This window comes from Helicoverpa zea, chromosome 19 (genome assembly GCF_022581195.2).
Source record: "Helicoverpa zea isolate HzStark_Cry1AcR chromosome 19, ilHelZeax1.1, whole genome shotgun sequence".
Classification (NCBI taxonomy): Eukaryota; Metazoa; Arthropoda; class Insecta; order Lepidoptera; family Noctuidae; genus Helicoverpa; species Helicoverpa zea.
The window spans coordinates 1,025,010-1,048,928 of NC_061470.1; the positions used below are offsets into that span (position 1 = coordinate 1,025,010).

The following is a 23,919-nucleotide window of genomic DNA, read 5'->3' on the forward strand; positions in this document are numbered from 1 at the left end:
TTTTAAATGTTTTTAAATTCATTTATCACATATATTCATTCATTACCTGCTTTGCCCAAAGGCGTTACCCGTTTTAGGACCCCCACTAGGGCAAAGCGGGTATTTCGAAGGGGTTTAGTTTTTTTGATTTTTTTCAGAATATTGAAGAAGATTACTAAGACTGTCTTATGTTTTCCAAAGTTTATTATATAAACAACCTTATGAGTACAAATACAAGTCGCATGTAATGTTCTTGGTTATTTTATTTAACATCTTTCGTTAGCTTACCCGTTTTGGGAACATCTCCCCTAATCTTTAATGTAATACGTATATACCCTAGGTAAGACTGGTTGTCAGATTTATAATCATGAATCAACAAACAAATAAATCAACTCCCGTCAAATAGTTTTATGCAAATGAACCGATGGTCATTCCGCATAATAAATGTAAATTATAACATAATTATAAGTTTAAGCGCCAGTATATCGTTTATCACATTGTAACACAAGTATTAAGCATAATTACACGTTTTCGAGGCTAACTATCAACTGTACATTACAATGATTGGTGCAACCGATTGAATAAATAAATCTAGTTTTTTTTTGCGCAACGTTTAGAAGTTAAATCATCGATATAAAATGTGTTATTACTGTCTGCGTATGATGGCTATGTGATTTTGTAAAGTAATTTCTTAATACTATATATTGCTTTGGTCGACCACCGAAGGAGTGATCGATTTAATATTATGGTTAATAACTGTTGCAAAAAGTTTAAGGTTGCTTTGGTACCGTTAATGGTCATTTACCAACAATTTTTAATAATGGATGAGGATCAAAGGAAATAATTTGTGTGTGTAGAAACTATCTGTTTTGTAATAACTAGCATCAGTTTATCCCGTGGGAAACCTATAAATTAGCTAATTATCTAACACTAAAATAATTTTTGTTCAGTACCATTAGTTACTGAGGCTAGTTCAAGTAAACTGTTCATCTTTATAATATTTGTAGATAAAGGTAAATGGAAGATAGATTTACCTAAGCCTATTTATTGCAGAAGCTTGTAAAACAATATCAACTGAGGAGAACCCGGATTTAATAGGTAAATGAGATCAGGAGGTCAGATAGTCAGTCGCTCCTCGTAAAACACTGGTACATACCTACTCAGCTACACGCGGTTAGACTGGAAGCCGACCGAAACATAGTTCGAAAAAGGCTCGGGACATGATGAGAACAACAAACTTAGAATGTAGGTACGTACCAAAAATAAATGTCATTACATTACAATTTAACATTTCTCTCACATTCCAACATTCACAGACATTTCGCAAAGCAAGCAGTCATTTCACGAAATTACCTGCTCTTATATGGCGATTTCACGAAATGGTCTTTTGTCAGTACAAAGTTAATAATATAGTGCAACATGTTATTTTGTATTGTGTAAGGTATTATTTTTGTTATTGTTTATTCATATGTTTATTGTTTTAAATGAACGCCTGCGTATTTTTATGGGTTTTACTGAACGACTTCGATTTTTTTTTGGTATGTTTCACTTGGGCCCTTGTGATAAAATTGTGGAATAAGATAAAAAATATAATATGCTAAAAGGTTTCCACATTTCTTATCTTTCAAATTCATTTCATTAATAACCCTGTTGGTACTTTTAGTAAACCCTAATTTATTTGTTTTAATGTATGTATGTATCTTTCAAAAAAACTGTAGCATAGCAGGTAATTTTCCTCATCGACAAAAGTGTGATAATCCTCCAAAAGCAGGCCCGTATATTTTTTTACGATGGGGCCAGTTCTCGTGGTCCAAAGAGGCACAAACCTTTTGCACTTATAATAAAGCAGTTAAGACCAAGGCCTGCCTACCCACTGTCCACTTATTAACTCAATACTTTGACTTTTAACAGCGATATTACTTTTAATTTCATATGTAGGAGTAATCATATGTTTTGAGTTCTTCGTATTTTATTGATTTGGTTCAGGAAGCTTTTATAACTACTTACCCACCTGTTATTAACTTATTCACTGCTATTTTTGAGGCTTGAAGTAAACAATAATTAAATTTTAAATGAGTACAATCTCTCTCGAAGCTCCTTGTAAAACACTGGTACTCAACTGCATCTGATTAGAATAGGAGCCGACCCCAACATAGTTGGGAAAAAGCTAGGCAGATGATAATAAATTATGTATTTGCTTTTAAACATTTCATTAAATAAAAATTAGCCTCAAACTATTAATAAACAACCGAAGGACCGAAACTTTTCAGGACCAGACAGTTGTAAACAAGGACCAGACACAAATGACGTGAACTCCAGACATATTGAACTGCGGAAATGCACCACAGTAAACGATATGATTGGTTTAAATTAGTTTTAAATAAAGACAATTGATCGAATTACTGCAGTGAATACGATACTTTAATTGTCATGTTGATCACCTGCACTTAAATGACAGGATGTAAGATTAATAACTTGAAGCAATAATACTGGCGCCAAAGTGTCATAATTTTTCATTTATTTTTATTTTCTTTTGGATTCGCGACGTAATTGCGAGTGAGCTCATAATTTGAGGGTCGTGGTGTTTCGGATGATACATTGTTATGCAGGTTTTGACATGAAGTGCTGTATAAAAACTTTACTATACCGCAGCGTAGTAACGGCCTCTTCTCATGCAGAGAAGGAATGAGCGTTAATCGCCACTGTCACTTAAATCCGATCGGTGATTTCTTATTCAGAAGTCCAGGTTTTGACAAAATGTTTTCTTTTACCTTTACTCAGTCATTTATGGTATACTTAAAAAGTACATAAAATAAAGAAAATTTACGATGATTCTGGCCTAACCTGGAATCAAAATCTCACACTTGTGCCTGAGAGGCTGGTGCTTTAATCACTAGGCCACCACGATTTCAGGTGCCTAACTGCTACCTATCACCATATACGTAGGTACCTGTTTAGTTACTTCGTTATCACTATGAAGAAATACTTAAAAACATTCGTACCTATTTCTTTTCGATCTTAACTACAACTGATGTTAAAACTTTTAACACCTCGAGTGCATCCTACGCTGCCTACACCCACTAGGTTACTGAGACGAAATTTTGATGATTCATTATTACGCGATAAACATTTTATATCATAATCAAGTGTTCTTGTTTATTACCTACTCACAGATAGTTAAATAGCTAGATGTTATATTCATGACTAGCTGATTTGACGCGGTTTCACCTCCGTCCCGTGGGAACTAATAGTATAGGGATAAAGTACAGCCTATGTTACTCGAGGAGGGTGCTTTCCAACAGTGAAAGATTTTTTCGGAAATCGGTTCAGCAGTTTACGAAGCCTTTAAGGTACCAACGACTGGCAACGACGTGTAAAAAGGTTTCCTCTTTATTATATTTATTAGTATAGGCATGTGCGAAAGAAAGTGGAGCCTTTTAATTTATCATCAGACTTTACTGCTGTGCTTTTTAGTCCTACCACTAGACCACCATGACTTTTGTCACGACAAAACATAATAATTTGACGCATATTTTACTTAGGTCTAACATATATGTCACATCACACCAATATGTGAAAGTTTTATAGTGCGAACAAATTCACCAGTGAACTTACAGGCCACCATTTAACCGGGTGCGGGAAGCAGGTCTTTCTATTCATCATCATCATCATCATCATCAGCCTATCGCAGTCCACTGCTGGACATAGGCCTCTCCAAGTGCACGCCACTGAGATCTATTTTCGTCTGGCCAGCGTGATAGCAGTAGGCTAAATTCCTCTCTATTAGCACCTACTTATATAACACACATAGATACGTAACATTTTAAATAGAATTTTAGTCACCAAGCATTTTCCTAACTTTTTCACCGCATTCCATTGTTTTGGCTAGATAGTGCCAGTAGGCGTGAACCTTGAACCAATTGATAGCTGACAATAGATGATTAGGATCACCGATACATGGTTACTGACGCAACACATTAGTATAGGCTTGTGTACTATTGTAGGTAGATAGTTTACTCATCCACTGTCTACGACTTATAGTCCGTCATGTGATTTAGTCATTAATAAATTATGTGTTGTGGTGTTTAGTTTCATATATCATTATTTAATGGGATATGTCTAGGTATTAAAAAAACGATAATTTTAAATGACCTACCTATCTAATATTCATTTAAAGAAAAGGTTAATAACCGCTAGGTACTACTTGTAAAATAAATCATAATTGTACACAGGGACGTATTTTGAAATCAATGCAACGGTAGCGCAATAGTTAATTAGGTTTCATTTCCCATTTATTGTAAGCAATAAATGTATCAATTAATTTTACAATTATTATTTAATTGAATTACCTAAATGAGTATGATCCAATTAAATCTGTTTTAAACCATTTCCGTGAAATATGAAACGTTCTAGTTAAGTAAGTTTAGTCTAGATATATCCTGTAGGTATATTATACAGCATGTCTTCAGGTGTTGTAGAAATTCTTTCTTATATTACTGAAATCAATTCGACTCTAAAACTAAAGAAACATAGCAGACTACATGTTACACTAACAATATTAACAAAGATTTCAAAGACCTCATTGAAACATGCAAACAAAATACTCAGCTAACAAGCGTCCATTGCATTTAATCAAAGTCTCATCTCGCATATTTTTAATTAACATTTCTGAGTTTAGAGCGTTCAACCAACCAGAACCACCATGATAACAAATCTCTATGCAAAACAGTTGTGTTCAAGTTACGCACAAACACGACCAAATTGACATAGAACAAAAAGCACACAGGTGTGTATAAAAGTACTTATAAGCAATGATCTAACTTATACCTTTATCGCAAAAATCATCAAAAATAATCCCTCAAGCCGTGGGTTAGCAGCGTGAGGGAGTGTCAGACTTTTACTGACTAAAACCCATCATATTTCTTCGTAGGTCTTTTATGTACCAGGGCCGCAGTAACTCTTTCGAACAATCTCGCAGCCCAAGACTTAATTACTTAATACCTTTGGGCCAGGCCACAACAGTGCGTTGCGGCGTCGCATCGCAAAAACAACATTGCACAGCTATGCGATTAATATGATATGCGTCGTTGATTTTTGCGATGCGACGCCGCAACGCACTGTTGTGGCCTGGCCCTTTATGGCAAACATCATCAAGAGTGTTGATCAGACTTTTACTGACTAAGATTCGATCATGTTCCTTCGTAGGCCTTTTATGTACCAGGGCCGATGTTAGTCTTTCGAACAATCCCACAGCTCCGGCAGATATAACTACATAATGCCTTTGGCAGAGATGAAAACACGGTCATGGCGTATCCAGTTGCTGTATGCTCCAAGTTCCTGAGTCACAAGTCAAGTTTATCGCGACACATAAATTGTCACGTTATGCCGATGCGTTTACTTCGTACACTTGACTCAATTAAGGTTCGATACTCCGGCCGCCAAACCGGAAAGATCGGGGGTTCAAGGCCAGGTAAGGCCTTTTGGTTTCACTCTCGTTCAAGAGAAATGATTCGCTTTTACTTTTATCTTAAAGAATGTAGATATTTTTCTTAATTTTGGAAAAGAACTTAGCTGTATAATATTTGTAAGGTATGTATGAAGGAAAAGCTGCTTTTTCTTTTAATATGTTTACGGAAAGGTATTGAAGGTTGATATTTTGAAAGTGATTTTTCTGTTTCCTGAATGTACTAGTTTTTTGCCTAGACGGTTTATTGAAAGGTTGTTTTATTGAACTGAAACGTGAGAAAGAACTTGAAGCAGGACTTTCTATTGATGAACATCCTAAAACAAATTCTGACGAGCATGACCTCAAACAGGCCAAGGTTTGTCCAACTATTGCTCAACTTCCAAGACCACTAGTACTTCAAATTGTCAATAAACCACTTCCTGATGATAAGGAGTGTCAAGAAGGTCAGTTCTAAAACTCTCCATCAATCAGTTATGACAGGTTCTTGGTCAAACCGAATCATGGCACGAGTACGCCAACAATAGCAAATGATCCATTGAATAAAAACAACAATATATCATTACAAACTATAAAGATTATTGATAAACCTGCGCATGCGAGAGATTCTATTGTCTGCGTTGATTCAGACATTGCAACGCACATTATTAGACATTTGTTTAAGTTATGCGAAGAATCACTGCTGATGTTTTTACTGCAGAAATATATCAAAATTATTCTGAATAATGAACTCAAGATGACAATATAAAAAACCAGGAAGATGATAATATTAAACAAGCTGCAATAACCAGTTTAGATATCTTCATTTACGAACTGGATGACCTCATTAAACTTCCAAATGCAGCTAATAAAACTAAAATAACCATGCTAACAAATTCAGTCTTCATTACATGTAACAAGCCGGTAATAATGACCGTGACAAATGAGTTTCCTTTGCTGTAAAAAGTTTATTTAATCATCATCGTACAAGTTTAATTAAAAGCGAATTTCTTCGCACGAACATCCGAAGATCATAATTAAAGTGTCAAACTTTAATAACTTCCTTCAGGGAAGTCCTTAGTGGATACTCGATATCATGTGAATTCAATTTCTCGTATTACTCACGGTTTTCTAAAAAAAAAGTCTTTAAACTAATACCATTAATTAAGTCAATATACTTGATCTATCTTAGCCAGACTTTCTTAGCTTTACGAACATTTAAAATGTAGAAATTTTTGAGGTAGCTAAAAAATCAGTGGACAATAAGAGTCATGACATAACACGAACTGCTGATCTAATAATGCAAATAACGAAAACAATTCTAATAAACAACACATAAAATTACACAATAAACTTGAGAACAATATTCATAAAGCTTATAACAACATAAAATTTGCTACAAGTTGTTGCTACAAGGCGAACAGATGAATCACCGAATACGGAAAGTTATGATCAACTAATCGTTGCGTTGTATCTAGTACCAAGGCGACTTCTTGATCCGCATTGATCATATATGGCGATAACTGGCTACTTGTCGCATTGCAAGGCTCAGATGCTTGATATAAGGCAATGTCATGGCCGGCTAATTTATTTTTATTATCTGCTTTGGCACAAATACGTGATTGGTGTAAGGTCTGGGCTGGGATTCGTGTCTCAGCTCGCCCTGAGGTGATTTGTGTTATTTGTCTGTTGTTTATGTCATTGGTTTTATTTGGTCATGTATGTTTTGGATCATTGAATCAGTAGTGAGGGGAATTGTTACATTATTCAACTGCAATAGGACAGCAATGCTCTTCAACATTTGAAGCATCACTTGACATTAGTACAGTGTCGGTTGTAAAATGTAAACTTTTTGCTTGTGTATTCAGTGTAAAGTGTTTAAGATTACACATATTAATTCTGGTCATACAGCGCATTGTTGGAAAACATATTTCGTGACTTGTTTAACGAGCTCTCTCGAGCATAAACGAACTAGCTAAGCGTGAGTTTACACGGGAAAGTTCACTCAACAAAGAACGACTAAATTCATTAATTTTGTAGTGCTGAAAGCATTTCCCTCCTCCGAACTCTGTAATACAAAAGAGTCGGTTGACTTGTAAATAAATAAGATTGATAACAGTCAAAGACGGTCAAAGACGGACGCAAGGGTACGACAGATAAAAATAAAAACATTCACAATTTACGATTATTTCATTCTTTCCATCTATCAACATAATAACGATCCTCATCGCGTCACATTAAAACATTTTTTCTTCCGTATTTACGCCTTTTTGGGTAATCAAAGTCGTAAATCTCACTCGATAGTGTGAATTTTTATATGAGTCAGTCACCCCTGGCCGGCAGGCGTGTGACCTTGGAGTCGCAGGCTCGGCCTCGACTGGCGCAGGGCGGCGCGCTGCAGCCCTTATATGGCAGATCTCGCGCCTGAGCACTCGACATGGCGCTTCCACGTCACGTGGCTCTGCATCTAAATTTTCGCATTTATTGCTCCTGAGTAGGAAATTGTTCACGTTGTTTATGTCTCCTTGAGTTTCGAGTAAATTCTTTACTTACTACGATTGTATTTTATATTTCTTCCAAAATGGGACTGTAATGAAATCTGATGGTTTCCTGCAGCACGTAAAAAAATAAACGATTTTATCTAAAGACCTTTTAATTTATGTTCGTGATAAGAATATGCAATAAAATGTCTAAATACGGACCTGTGCTTCCATAAAGGTTAATTTCTTTTACTGTGAGTCGTTGCCCTACCTGGCCTTTAATTTATGACTAAAGGTACTGGTCTCCAGAAGTGACTCAATCTACATTATTGCCCAGATGTTATAGTCCACAAAGAAAGAGAAGAATAGTTGACCCAATAGCCATATCACCATCATCACCATTACTAATCGGTGTAGTACCTAGCTAGCAGATATTGTCAGGCATTAAGACTTAATTGGGCGGAAGCCAGAAACTTGTCAATCTGAAGAACGAACGAAGGGATACTGCGTAACCCTATAACTTAGATAGGCTGTGGCTCAATATAAAACACTTACACTCAGCTGTATCCTTAGAAACTGGTAGCCAGCCAACTTTGGGAAAAGGCTAGGCAGATGATGACTATGAATCAAGAGCGAATTTTCCGATTCCAAACCAGTTGGACAAAATGGCGATACAAAAAGTACACGTGTTTGTGACGATTTAAAAATGTAGAGCAGCGAAACTAAAAAGAGGTATTAGTCAGTAATTTTGGTATAATTGTGATATTGTGTGGAGTATACATAATTATATGCTATTGTTTTGGCCTGGGAGGGTGACGACCTCGGTGTGAGCAGACTTGTTCAAAGATGTTTTTGTGAATTTGCCCTGGTTATTTTAAACTTTAAGTAATGTGTGTCTACTATTATTTTCATGTTTCGGATGGCACGGTAAACTGTAGGTCCCGGCTGTCATTTGAACACCTTTGGCAGTCGTTACGTCAAAAAAAAGCCAGTAAGTCTGACAACTAGTCTTACATAGAGGTATTGGGTTGCCCGGGTAACTGGGTTGAGGAGGTCAGATAGGCAGTCGCTCCTTGTTAATCACTGGTACTCAGCTGCATCCGGTTAGAGTGGAAACCGACCCCAACATAGTTGAGAGAAGTATAGGCAGATAATATAAATATTTTCAAGAGATGTAGATGTGTGATATTGGTCTTGACTACCGAATACTTCTTATTTACTTTCCTGTATTCCTACTAATGGACGTAGGTCCTTCATTTATTTAAAAGGAATTGTTAATTAGTATGACTCATCCTGCTTATTAGTTTTGCCTCAATGATATATAACGGCAATATAAGACACTGATTTGTTAGAAGTTTGTTTTATTTATACAACTTTATTCGCAAATAACCTATGACCTTTACACAATTCTTTTTGTATGTTTGATTTTAACTATTGACAGTACCTATCTACTTAAATTATAAGCAGTAGGTAATTCGCACAGGTATCGGTTACAATATACAGTTATTTTATTATTCTTGCATGATTCCATCTCATTTATATTCATTAGTTAATTTATTCAGAAATAATCTTTGGTAAACCGCTCATGTGCCTAAGATGGCGTAAGATGTAATGTGCGGTAAATAAATTTACATCTCAATAAAATGTTACAAAACGTTAATAATTTACCGATTATGTTGAAACAACAGTTTTATGATGTTATAAAAATAAATTAAAAAGGCCAAAAGTATCTGCGATGGCCGGGAATCGAACCCGGATCAACTGCTTGGAAGGCAACTATGCTGACCATTACACCACCATCGCAGCTGTTTGAGGTGTCGAAATTACTGTTTTATATCTGCATAACATATAGTCATCATGACGTTTAATATTGATAAAGAATTTAGTTCCGTTATAAGGAATGTTGTTAATAATGATTATGCGGATTTTTTTTTATCAATGTTTTTATCAGAATGTGTACCAAATTGCTTCGGAATATCATATTTACTTTCAAAGAATTATTAAACAGTATACGAGCATTTCTTACGGTTTATCGATATATTTCAAATTAACTGTAGATGGCGCCACTGTCTATGATTAAATACAAGACTGTCGTCGTAGTATGAGTCATACATTTGTAAGATTAACTAACTCATAAATCTATTTTAGTGTGTGTAAATGTTATCTAGATCAATATCTAGTCAATAAATTATGATAAAAACTAATATAAAAAAAATTAAGGAAATATTTTGAATATTCAACATTTAACACCACATATTACCACCGATATAAAGTAATATGTAGTTACATTAAGTTGGTAAAAAATATAAAAAATAATAAATAAAGAATTAAATAGTTTTTTTCCCAAAGTTATTATTTTAATGAAATTACTGCACTACACAGAAATCGAACCAACGACTTCACACTCTCCACTGCACCAGAGTGCCTAGTGCGAGTTTTGCAAGTAAATTTTTTCGATGCGAAGATTATCATACCATTGAATCACGTAGCACTTATCATAGAATTGTTTATTTAATAAAGACTGTCATCAGTACTTGGTCGTATTACACTTGAGCTCACTTTTGCGAGTGTAATCATTATTAACCGGCAAAATAAAAGAAGCAGTAATACCTAAATCATGTGACGTAGCATACGACTCTTTATTTCAATAGACTTATAATTACGTATCGAGTTGCGAATGCTGTCAAAACTCGGAATCAGCACTCAGAATACCACAGTACTAAAACATTACCTACAACAGTATACCAACTCAGAACAAAGTAAGTTAATACAGTACATAAACATGAGATGCGCGCGCGCCGCTATTGTCGCGCAATCACTTTGTAGATCGCCGCCGGGCGGGTCATGATCTCTCAGATTTGTAAGCTCACTATGGTTTTGAGAATTTGCAGGATAAGTAAATCGTTTTAATTTTTAAGAGTTAGGTTTGTCTCTGTTTCCCAAACAATATTCAGATATGAAGTGTTACTAGTTGATACAACGGTGTTAAAGACTGTTTATTTTACCATATTGATTTGCTACAAGGCTCCAAGTATATAATTGGATGCAAGTAGTTTAGGTGCGTCCCATATGAATTACTAAACATAAGCGGTTAATAAACCGGACAAGTGCGAGTCGGACTCGCGCACCGAGGGTTCCGTACAAATGCTGTATAGATAAAAAGTGAGTTTCGCGCCAACCGTTCAGTTTAGAACAATCATAGTTATGGTCATTTCGTGAGAGTCAAAATAGTTAATATTTTTTATTTTATAATATAACTAAAATAGTTGGCCAGTACCTTGTAAAAGTTATTTTATTGAAGTTATTTATATACAACATTTTATAGTCATCATTCAGAAATCTGATTGAAAATAACTAATTATGTCTTAAAGGTCATGGGGCATATCTGACCCGCTTTGTAAAAAGTGGCGGACATGAATCAAAGTAGTTTTAAATCGTGGAGAATGGTATGACGTTTCTTTGAATATAAATATTTTGTTAAAATTCCATGGAGACGAATGTCCAGGATCGTTTGAAAAATATAAAAGACAAGCAGTTTCAGAGTATTGTACAGGTTGCAATGCTAGTTTTTATTGTTAAAGACATTTCATAAAGAAGGAAGGTGCCAATCCGAATGACCAGGATCTGGAAACCCTGAGAAATCGAGGGCAACTCTTGAATATTGTAGGCACGCATCGAGTCATAACCAGACATGTGAGTGTATTTTTGAGGGTACTGGTAAACAATGAAGGTTTGGAGCTGATTTGATTATGGAGACTACAGAGAGTCAAGGGAACTCCCGAACGGTATGTTGCAACTACCACGTGTTTGGGCTTATTTTATTCGTATTGGCGAAGACTTTCCACAAAGGTAGGTTTGACTGCCATTGTGGGATCGACAGCTAAGATCAAATATAGTTATGGGAACTCCTTTACAATTTATAACGTAACCTTGTGTTGGAGCTTATTTTATTTTAGGTGATGAGAATTCACTACTAACTTGGGTTAAAGCAGCCATTGCAGGAATGGGATCTTTTATTTTTGAGGGATTAATCACCTAAAGAGCCCCAGTTTCAGGTTTTTTTCGAAACCGCCTGACGACTTGTAGCTGACGAATTGTAACAACGACTTCTAGAGAGTAGGATTCGGGGCTGCTGGCTTTACGTTTCTAGAGCCTTGACAAAAGTGTAATTCTGTCCCTTTATCGTCGGCATTATTTTATTTTGTAGCATTTTACAAACAAATCCAACTTCAAACATATAAAAAAGCAACAAGAAAACAAAAGCAAGAAAGAAATTAAAAAGATGTTAGGTGCATCGGTCTAGAAGTCGGTGTCTAGAGGATGCATTTATATTTATTTAACCACCAAGATCTAGACCGATGCATATAAACAGTTTTCTTGTTGTTTTAGAAGTTGTTTTTTTTTTTTGTAAAAAGTTTTTATTTTTAACTTTTGTGAAAAGTTCTCGTCAATACGAATAATATAAGCCCAAACACGACGTAACAAAAACATACCGAGTTCTCTCGACTTTCTCACGTCTCCATCATCAGATAAGCTCTAAACCTTCACTGTTTGATAGTATCACCAGACATACATCTGAGAATCAAGTTTTAATCCTATGCATGCCTACAATTTCTGATAGTTGCCCTCGATTTCTCAGGATTTCCATCATCAGATCCTGACCTGATGACAATGGAAATAAACGGCGAGTATACTCTCTCACTATAATACAAAGAAATGATTTCTCAAATCCGTCAAACTTGGTCGTTTAAATTCCCCATTGAAATGAGGAAAATATTTGATGTTTACACCTGATTTTCTCTAGATTCCCATGGTTCACATTGATGCGACTAATGCCATAGTAAATCAGAGCCTTTATCATTATACTGTGCTATATTTCGTTCGTATCCGCCGTGGGTATGGTTTTCATACTAAGGTGCCCAATGACCTTTGAATGATTTAAAATTTTTCACAGTTTAGAGGCCATTATATTTAAGAAGTGTTTGATATGAATTTCACTTTTTATTCAAAACTTTAATATCTCTACGCGTTCATGTGAAAAAGGGTAGGTAGTAAGTTTATAATTATTAAAAAAATATTTTATGTCATGTAAGCAAAAATAATATTTTAATATTTTGTGCAACTTCAAATTTATCATTTTCGCAATTTTTCCTATATCTGTACTATATAACGTTGCTTCGTGCCGAATTTTAAGATTCTGAGTTCACGGGAAGTACCTAGTAGGTTTTGATTCCCTAGCGTGTGACGGAAATTCGTCTACGGTGTCGGTAAAACTGCTGTATCTTTTGATCGCGTTAACTTAGGAGTTTGATTTTTTCATTGCTTAAAGGGACAATAGACCTAGGTATTTGGTATAAATTTCAATTTGGTACCTTTATTCGTTCGTGAGAAATAAGGTAGTAAGTTTCATTGTATTAAAATATTTTTATTATATTATATAACAAAAAAAAATGAGATTTTCGCAATTTTTCCTATATTTGCATTATATAACAATGCTTCATGCCAAATTTCAAGATTCTGAGTTTACGGGAAGTACCCTGTAGGTTTTGATTCCTTTGCGAGTGTCGAGAATTTGTTGAAAATATCGACATAATCGGTTGTATCTTTTGATTGGCTTGGCTTAGAAGCTTGATATTTTCACAGCCTAAAGGGACAATAGACCCGAGTATTTCATGTGAATTTCAGCTTGATACGTCCACGCGTTCTTAAGATAAAGGGTCTTGACAGACAGACAGACAGACAGACAGACAGACAGACGGACAACAAAGTGATCCTATAAGGGTTCCGTTTTTTCCTTTCGAGGTACGGAACCCTAAAAATGAAGCCTTCTCAATAAATGGACTGTATTACTGAAACATTTTTAGGGTTCCGTAGCCAAAATGGCAAAAACGGAACCCTTATAGTTTCGTCACGTCCGTCTGTCCGTCTGTCCGTCTGTCCGTCTGTCACAGCCGATTTACTCGGAAACTATAAGTACTACAGTGATGAAATTTGATGGGAATATGTGTTGTATGAACCGCTACAAAAATATGACACTAAATAGTAAAAAAAAGAATTGGGGGTGGGGCCCCCCATACATGTAACTGAGGGATGAATTTTTTTTTTTCGATGTACATACCCGTGTGGGGTATCAATGGAAAGGTCTTTTAAAATGATATAAAGTTTTCTAAAAAACATTTTTCTTAAAGTGAACGGTTTTTGAGATATCAGCTCTCAAAGTCGTAAAAAGTATGTCCCCCCCCCTCTATTTTTATAACTACGGGGTATAAAATTCTAAAAAAAATAGAGGTGATGCATGCTAATTAACTCTTTCAACGATTTTTGGTTTGATCAAAGTATCTCTTATAGTTTTTGAGATAGGTTGATTTAACTGTAATTTACGGAACCCTTCGTGCACGAGTCCGACTCGCACTTGGCCGGTTTTTTAAATTGCTCCAGTACTTCCTGAGATTTGTGCGCTAAAATTATATGGATGTAAGTTTGCATGCATTGCAGTTTTGTCACTGTCATGTCTAGAACTTGGTACTTATTTTCTACTGTTTGTTATTTCAAAAACAACTAAGTATTTAGAGAAGGCTTACTTTTATCAAACTCAAAATATTTTGTTAACAATGATCTGCCATATACGGTGTTTCTCCATATTCTTGCCTCTTGGTCACCACGGGATTCCCGCGCGGCACCGTTTGTCGCGATAAACTGTCTGCTCGCGGTAATTGCGGCGCGGCGCGGCGCGGTCGCGGGCGCGGCACGACACGACGCGGTTATTCCCACGATATTGTCAGGTGGTCCCTTAGTATATCGGGGGTCGGGTGTGTCGGGATATGTTTTGATATTGATTTTTATACTATAGACTTGCAATACTATTTTGAAAGTGATAACATCGTAATTCATGTTGAATGAAGGATATCAAATTCAGTTAAGTCGTTGGTACTGGCTATCACCATTACTACCCTCTTGCCCATATCTTAGCAATTTTTATTTAGGCTCGGCGTAACAGATCTTCCTCTCTTGCATACATGCATCGGTGTCTGACTTCGTCTGACGATTGAAATCTCTTTTCATTCATATAACGTCTAACAAATAGGCCATTCATGTTTTTTCTTTGGCTAATCCCAACTCTTACGTTACTTGTATATCTATCCATGTTGAAATAGATACCTACATATGGGCTATTTTTTTTAGATATTGTTATTCCTATCTAGGTAAATGCTATGACAGTGTCAACAAAATTATGCAGAAATAGACATATCGAAGTGACAAGAATGTGAATTTAGGTCCGACATTAGTATAGCTATTAATGTCTAAACTCAAGTACAAACACCGAAGTTAACTTCAGTCTATTAATTAAATCAATCAATGAAAGTACTTCAAAATCTAGTCATATTTCTAGGAACTAAATCTGTCTACAGCCTCCATGGACCGGCAAAATTAAGCAACTATCATGTTCAGGACAAATATATCAACTAGTTCTTAAAATACCTCAGTCGGGCACCGAATGTCAACCCACGCGTTGTTTAGTAAACAATTTTGCGTAATTTTCGCCTGTCCAAGTCTGGGTACTAGTTTGTGGACTAGATTAGGGCTGGCTGAGTAACTTAGGGTGTCAGAAAAAAGGTCAAAAACGGTGTCCTGCTGGAGAAGTCATATAGGTTCCATGTAAACCACTGTTACTCAGCTGCTTACGGTAATATTGGAATCTTACTGCAAAGCAGGATAACTCACAAAATAAAAAGATTTGTCAAAGTCAAAAACATTTATTGAAACTAGGCTAGTTCTTAGCACTTTTTCACGTTAAATATACAAAAGGACAGAACCCCCAAAACGCCCCCCTTTCACCACTTCCTAGTGTACTTTTTCTTCCCAGCCATAAGGAAGAAAAAGTGAAGAATTTGAAGATAGGAAGTCCCTAAATTATACTCTAGGAGCCTTTTCTTTTGACCAAAAAACTCCGCATAATGTGTCCGTCGTTTAAGATTGTCATCCTCCAGTCATGAAGGTTCCTACTCAGAAATTCTAAATCTACATAGTTGCCTGACAACCCTAAGTTTCGGTGTTTAATTTCCTATCTACCTCATTCATTAACGTTAAAAAGTAATGTACCAATACTTCAATGTTTATTGGGTAATTTTGAAATATTACCAGAACAAATTCTCAATGGAAGTTGGTTTTAACGAACAATAACTTAGCAACAAAATTAGTGGCATTTTAGTAATATTATGATATGACCTTTTCGTCATTAGCGTGACTTTTGCGTTATTTAGAAAGTAACATCGTTTTGCGAATTTGAACTTTAACCGTCTTACCACAAAAACTTTTTAACGTCAGTTTAAGACTTGTCTAAAAAAATGTCAAATTATGACGTTGACATAAGGTTCATTTTGGAACCACATTTTTTTTAGACAAGTGTAAAACAGTTGTTAAAGTTTTTGTAGTAAGGCCATTTATGTTTCATGTTACAGTGACATTTACATCGACCCTGCATCGCTTATTAAATACGTAGATATACATATGTTAATAGTGGACATAATTTATATACAAACTCTTCGTTGTTATCAAAATGACTAAGTATGCAGAAGTTCTTCATACTTACTTCGAACTTGGTGCCTACTAAAAAGACTCCAAAAGTCCGTCATTCGTAGAAAATACATTATATCTGGCTTATTTGAAACTAGTAAGTAGAAGCTCGTCTAGATATTATGTACATCTATGTTTAAATAGCCAATCAAACCCAAGCATTAAACACCACCAACGCCAACATAAGTTGTCAACGAAAATCTTCGCTGCCAAAAAACCTTAGCACCTCCACATTCCTTGACCGCTAACCTACTTGTAAAGACAAAAGGAGGAAGCGCTTGGTTGTCGTCAACCGTCAGCCATTGTACCAGTGCCAGTGCGTAACCACGGATGGGTGGCGCAACCACGACTTGCAATGTCACGCAACGGTGGTGAGAATGCGTAGAGTGTAGTAAGGTAATTTTGGGGTATGTTTTAGACTTTATTGTTCTAATTTTTCAGATAAATGAGGAGATTAGAAGTTCTCCAACATATTTGGGAAAAGGCTAGGCATATGATAGAGAAGCAGGTGAAATTCGGAATCCTGTTAGGCACATATTTGTATGAGTCAGCGTAGTCTGACTTTACTCCAACGCTTTGAAAAGTAATTTCAAATCTGCTACTTTGAAAACATCAGATACTGAAACTTCCAATATTTTATTAGCAATTTAAAGTTTGGATACTCATTATTTCCATCCTCAATCTAAACAGAAGCTTCAAAACCCTAGCCATTTGACATCTCCAAAAAAGGACTTACAAATTCTAAACTAGCACAAAGACAAAACAAGTGACAGACAAACACAAGTCTATATATATAAAGTTGTTTGTACTGATGCGGTGTAAGTAACGGTGTTCGCCTACTCGCCCTATCGCCCTACTGAGCAAATGTGTCTTTGTAATGAAATGCCTGATATGGACAAATGTATGGTCTTAACGTGGTTGCTATTGGAAAGGCAGTCGCAGAAGGTTTTGATCATTGTAGCTTTGATGGGGATTTCAATGACCTGTCTGTGAATTTGCTTATTATAGATAGGAGTTAGACATTAGGTACCTATGGGGCAAAATTCTCTCTTTAGTAAAAAAATCAACAGAACGATGAATGACAATGCTGGTTCAAAACAAAGTAGTTTTTAAACGTAAGTAAGTCAAACAGTATATATGAGGTGCAGTTATTTTTGAAAGTCTTCGGTTTACCCCCGAAAGTTCTTACAATTCAATTGCAATCTGTCAAACTTTTTAATGCAAAATATAACACTAGTTCTGACCTCATATACAAACATGATTGTCTTGAATTCAATTCAATAAATGATATGAAAAACCGAAAACAATACACATACACTACTCCTAAAACTAAAAATAATCGCTGTAAACATAGATCGATATCTCGATCATTGTCTGAATCGATCCTTAATCGATTGTAGAGGTCGAGTTAGTCACAGCATGTGTGTTTGTCCTTTGTACTATAACTATAGTAAGGCAAACAAATATCTAGGTTTTTGTATTGTTTTCTACTACAATAGGTTTTTTAATATTTTTACAACAACTATGGAATATTGGAGTAAATATTTTAGTGTTTTGATGAGGATCTATATTATTGGAATTGAGCTTTGTGATGAATATGGAACATTAAGTTAGTTTATGGATTTGAATACTCTCATTATTTCAAAGCCCTTCTCAATCGGTTGAGCCCGTTGAGCCATTTTAATCTGAAAGTGCCACAAACAAGCTCATTTTCGTATGTTTCTTGTTAGTGAGAATAAAAAGCATTAATTTTATAGCATTGAAAAAATCATATGGTTTTAAATGCAGCCAGTCTTCTGGGCACGTTTCCTGAGGACAGTGATGCGGAGGAATACTTCGAAACCTAATTAATGTTCCTTTATACACATTTTTATTTTTATATATAGGTAGTATTTTAATTTTTAAAGATAAGTACCTAGTTAAAGTATGTATAAATCGTGTATCCACATTTGTTTGAAAATAAATCTTAAGGAAGTTTTAAATCATTAGGTACCCTCCTTGTGTAGTCAGTTAAAAGCCATAGACGATGAATGAAAAGTGATAGTGAATAAGTTGTAAAAGCTAGGCAAGGCGAGTAGGCTGTCACCGAGTGTAGGCGGTGCATATCATTGGGTGCATAATCCGTGTCATAATGCATATTGCACACTACGCAGAAGGCTACTATTACTGCACACTGCAGACTTAACTGTCGGGCTACCAAAAGTTAAGCAGTTAGCAGGCTAACAGCTACAATCAGAAAATACCGAATAGTGAAAATTAGAGCTTCTAATATCTTAGATAAGTCACTCCAATGCATCCGACTGGAAGTCGACCACAACAGAATTGGGAAAAGGCTAGGCAGATGATGATTAGATTAACAAATCTCTTGTCTTCGTCGTAGTAACAAAACAAGTGATTTAATAATCTCTCCAACTCATGTCTGTCGATCAAGTTATATATAGTTATATATCCACTTAATACTTATTGCAAAGAAAATAAGCACCAAAACCATCTCTTTCTTACACCAAAAAATCCCACTCTATTCCAAAACTAATTGGCGATTAACAGCCGTTCCAATATGCTATCAACCTGTCGTTTTGCTTAGGTTCTAGCTAGAGATAGGAATTTGACATTACCTATATGGGGCTTAATGTCAAAATTCTATCCCTAGTAAGCAAATCAACTAAAGATAGAATATTGGGACTGTTAATAGATAGAAACAAAAAACAGCGAGTAAATACAAACGGACGTCGAAGGCCTTGCGTAGGCGCAGCGTGGGCGGATACTTGATACAGTTTTACTTGATAGTAGGGTGACACAACCTTGTGGGATTATTAGGATAAGTTGGGTAGATACGGAGTGACCCAATTCTGTAGTGTGAGAATTGATAAGCAATAATGGTGTACGTTGGCCATGAAGTCAGGAAGCAGGATTAAAAGCAGCAATTACTTTTAAAGTTTTATCGTGAGAATTTGTAACTATTCTAACACCTATTATTATCATCACAGAAATTATTTACAAAATAAACTTTCTTTAAAGAAGCATCTTCCCTTATTAACAGCATGATACCGCAATAACGAATTGACAAAAAATCCTGAGGTTTTTTAAACCTTGCACACACTATTAACTACATAAAAACTGCCAATTATCAATACCCAATTGGCTCGTCTTAAAAAACTTGTCACACTTTAATTAAGCGCTAAATAAAGTGGTGGGTATTTCCGTATTTTGCAAAACGCTGGTCACCCTAACCGCGGCGCCTATTACTAAAACCGACTGATAATCACGTATAAATTGACATCTTACCACCAACTATATTACAGACAGTTTAAAGAACCCTTGGAGAACAAAATGACTAACAAAGGTGCCATAACGGTGGCTGCGGGATTGTTCGAAAGAATTACCGCGGCCCTGGTACATAAAAGGCCTACGACTGAACACGACGGTTTTTAGTCAGTAAGAGTCTGACACTCCCTCACCGCTGCTAACCCACAGCGGGAGGGGTCATTTGATGATTTTTGACGTCGTTAAAAAAAGGTGCCATAACGGAAAATCGGCTCAGAAAGTAACGCGTTAAAATGCGGGTGAGAGGGGGGCGACCTTATAGGCTTTCTTTGGACCCGACCATTTTTTTTACTATCAAAAACCAATAACATAAAACGCGACCGCCTCGTTAGCTTAATCGTAACTGATCGTTTCGGTCATGCCCACCGTACGAATTTGACCTACAAGAAGGCGCCTGACCTACCTGCATTATGGTATCTCCACTCATTTTCCCTACTCCGCGCCAACTACTCGTATATTACCGACAGTGTTGCCAACCTTCATTTAAATACTGCTATTTAGATCTAAATGGTCGTTTAATGAAGTAAACTAGTTATTTTGGTCAATACATGTCTAATAATGTGCTTATCACAGCTATGTATGTTAGTTTATGTAGTAGTGTAACTAATAGGGTGTTTTGAATAATTTTTAGGACATTGCAAGGTTTGAATGTGGCTCAAATTTTAATGAGCTCGATTCTGGAACTAAGCGAAATAACCGTGCAAATTAAAAATACAGACAGCGGCAAATATTTTTGAATTTCTTAAGTAAATTTTTTATTTGACGCCTCATCATCTGCTTAGCTTTTTCCTTTTTCTAACACACTTAAAGCAGTTTTTTTTACTATTGTGAAGTAACTAGTAGCCAACTTTGAAAAAGCAAATTCCACCAATTAGTTAATAAATAATTACTATTATTTAGCCAAAAACTGGGAAACTAATCTTCATCCAAAACCCCTAATTGAAACTTTTACGATCAAAATAATCTAATACCTACTAATTAAGTAATAAAACAGAAAGTACCTACACCATGTACACTGATTAACAAAAGTGTTAATAAACTTTCTAGGCTTGTGAGAACTGATGTCGCGTGTGTACTGTCACGAACAGCACTCATTCGCGTAATCGATTAGCAAATGTAAATCGAGATTTCATAATTACTCGCTTTAATCGATACGTCGCGTCGGTAATTCTTAATCGGTTTCGAATAGTTTTTTTATGAGCGTTGGCGCCAATGAGTTTTCTCATTTAGTTTGACTTGTAAGTGTAGTTTTTTAAAGTAATTATTCGTGGATAAAATCTACATGATTATTCATCATGTGCGTTTAGTTAGAAGATCGATATTTGCGTCATTCGCGTAATAAAAAAATAATCATAATCAAATAATAAAAATATTCAATTATGCATTCAGCATAATTGAATATTTTGCATGGGCTTGGTAACGGGATCATCTGATTTTGGATATTTTTCGTCATTATTATCTAAATCTTCTCACAACTAAAATAAAGATGACACTATGAACTTTCCAATAACAATTAAAACTAACTACACAAGTACAAAGATTCACAATTAACAGCGAAAGTATCGCTGTATTATCGAATTGCATTGAATCGAGTCTTACATCGATTCGGCTCGGCTCGTTATAATCGATAATCGCTAATCGAGATATTTGTCCGTTGGCCATGAAAGTCGCTTCAGGCTATTCGAAGTTTTAAGTTTTCCCGCGGTTTGTTTAGTTATTATTTATTATGTAATGTAAGATGTTTAATTGAATAAAAATCGTGTGAATGTTGTAAGTGAGTGTACTCTCAGCGACAAAAGTAGCTGAACATTAAAACTCCCTAACAACCTCATCGTCATCTGCCCAGCCTTTCCCCGACTATGGGTCGGCTTCCAGTATAATAGAGCTGACTACAAGGAGCGACTGTCTATCTAGTCTCCTCAGCCTAGTTACTCGTGCAATCCAATACCCCTTGGTTAGACTGGTGTCAGATTTACTAGCTTCTGGCTACCCGTAACGACTGCCAAGGGTGTTCAATGACAGCCGGGACCTACAGTTTACCGTGCCCTCCGAAAGACAGTATGTGTTCCAGTACGAGAGTTTAAGATTTTATGAACATTTTGTCGTATGTGTTGTCAAGTATATCCTGGACATTGGGATCTCGAAAATAATACATTACAGATGAATACTCTAGTAAGTTATCGACGACAGGTATTTAACAGTTTTGAAATTAAGATCTGTTCAGCAACTTTTGAAGCTGACTGTACGTATGTTGCATACATTATTACATTGTTGGTTAAACAATTATTACTTTCTATTGAAGTTCTTTTTACTAGCTAGTTATGTACATACTGTGGTTTTCCTCGTAACACGGGGAAGTTAACGTATGCGGATAAAATTATATGTAACCCAATGTATTTTGTTATGCATGAATATATTAAAGAATAAATATATAAGTACCTAATATTGCAACATTTTCCAAATTAAAGAACCACTAATGAATGAGCATAGGCACTAATAAATAAAATAAAATGAACAGCGATTTATGAATAAATGTTTGTCACTATGTTTCTGACAAACTGCTTCACCAATTTGGATGGAATTGAACAGGAAAGTCGCAATATATTTTGATTTAAATACATTTATAGTTCTGGGAATATTATTTCAATATTAGTGACCACAGTTTCGGAAACGAATAGTGGCAAATCTGTTTATAGAATATCCTACATTGGTTTAAGTTCTGAATAGTACCTACCTGGAAAATCTGTATCCATCCAAAAAACTGCGTAATAATATACCAATCTATTCAGTAATGCATTTAAAAAGCAACGTTTTTAAATAAAGCCATCGCAACACTATTGACCCGTCACTGCTCGGGGCAACAATCGATGTACATAAGTATCGAATGCACTGCGATATTCGTCAACCATTATAAACTGACCAATAACGATTTATGTGAACATTGAACTTATGAGAATCGCGATTCTTTTCGGTACCTAGATCAGTTAAAGTTATCATGCATATCAAAGATAGTTTTTTATATCTAAACTAACATATTAGGTACTTAAGAAATATTTTTTTATTTTTGTGTAAAAGGCTCCGAAACTGCTGAACCGAGGTGATAAATTCTTCCACTCTGGTGGGAAAGCTACACTATAGGTACCCGAATGACGTATGAACACATATATATGAACGTTATTGAACGGGAAGAAGTTTCCCTATTTCTAATTTCTTTTAGTGGTCCTGCCTGTTATTTGTTAACTTTGGAAAATGTGACGGAAAGTCAGAAATAAGAGAGACTGCATTTGAAATTTATGGAAATCCAAAGCGCTGAAAACTGATTGGGAAAGCCAACTCCAATATACTTACAAAAAGGCTTCTCAAATAACTATCAGTCCATTGATTCTTAACACTTTTAAAGCTTTAAATATTCCTAAAAAAAAATTGCACCTTAACCAGTTACCAAACAATTAATTTCAACGTGAAACTTGACGGTAAATCAATTGATTACTAAGACAAAGTTGAGCCTAACTGATTGCTTGGACACGGCGCGGGCGCACGGTCAAGGACGGCCGCGGTCTGCGCATGCGTGAGTTAATGTTATAAGATAAACTATTAATTGGTATTGTTGATAATTTAAGTGATTAGAAGCTAGTTAGCTGAAAAGTGACATAATTAATGCGCAAATAAACCTTATTTTTTGTTACTTTTATGATAATAGTAAATTTTTTATGTCATCATTTCATCAAAAGTTGTCTGAAAAGGACTTCAGCGTGTTGGTTTCGGCCTAACGACCTTCCAAAAATCCAGGACTTTACAGTCCCATAGTATTTTAGGCATACAAATATAGTGTAGGTATTTAACGGAACTAAATAATTTAACCTTCAATTATGAAAACAATAACCTATTTATGAGGCCAAAACAACCCATCCTAAAAATAACACATTTCCGTAGGGTAACAACAACAAAAAGTGTCCTTACACAAAACAAAAATTTTCCGACAAAAAAAAACGGATGCATATTTTCATTGTGAGGTTACACCATTTTTGGTATTATTTCTTAATAGTCTACCTTCCTGCGGCCTCGTATCAAATACTTGTCGTTTCATACAAAATCTAATAACGGTAGCTGGCGGATTGG

The 23,919-nt window shown here is 35.6% G+C and overlaps 1 protein-coding gene and 1 non-coding gene across 2 annotated transcripts in view; both read right to left on the bottom strand.

Moving 5' to 3' along the window:
- The window catches only part of LOC124639336 (GAS2-like protein pickled eggs), an 82,666-nt gene that overhangs the window by 15,843 nt on the left and 42,904 nt on the right, over window positions 1–23,919 (bottom strand). The window lies entirely within an intron of this gene.
- Window positions 9,634–9,705, bottom strand: Trnag-ucc. The gene has a single exon. It is a non-coding gene; the product is annotated as a tRNA-Gly (tRNA).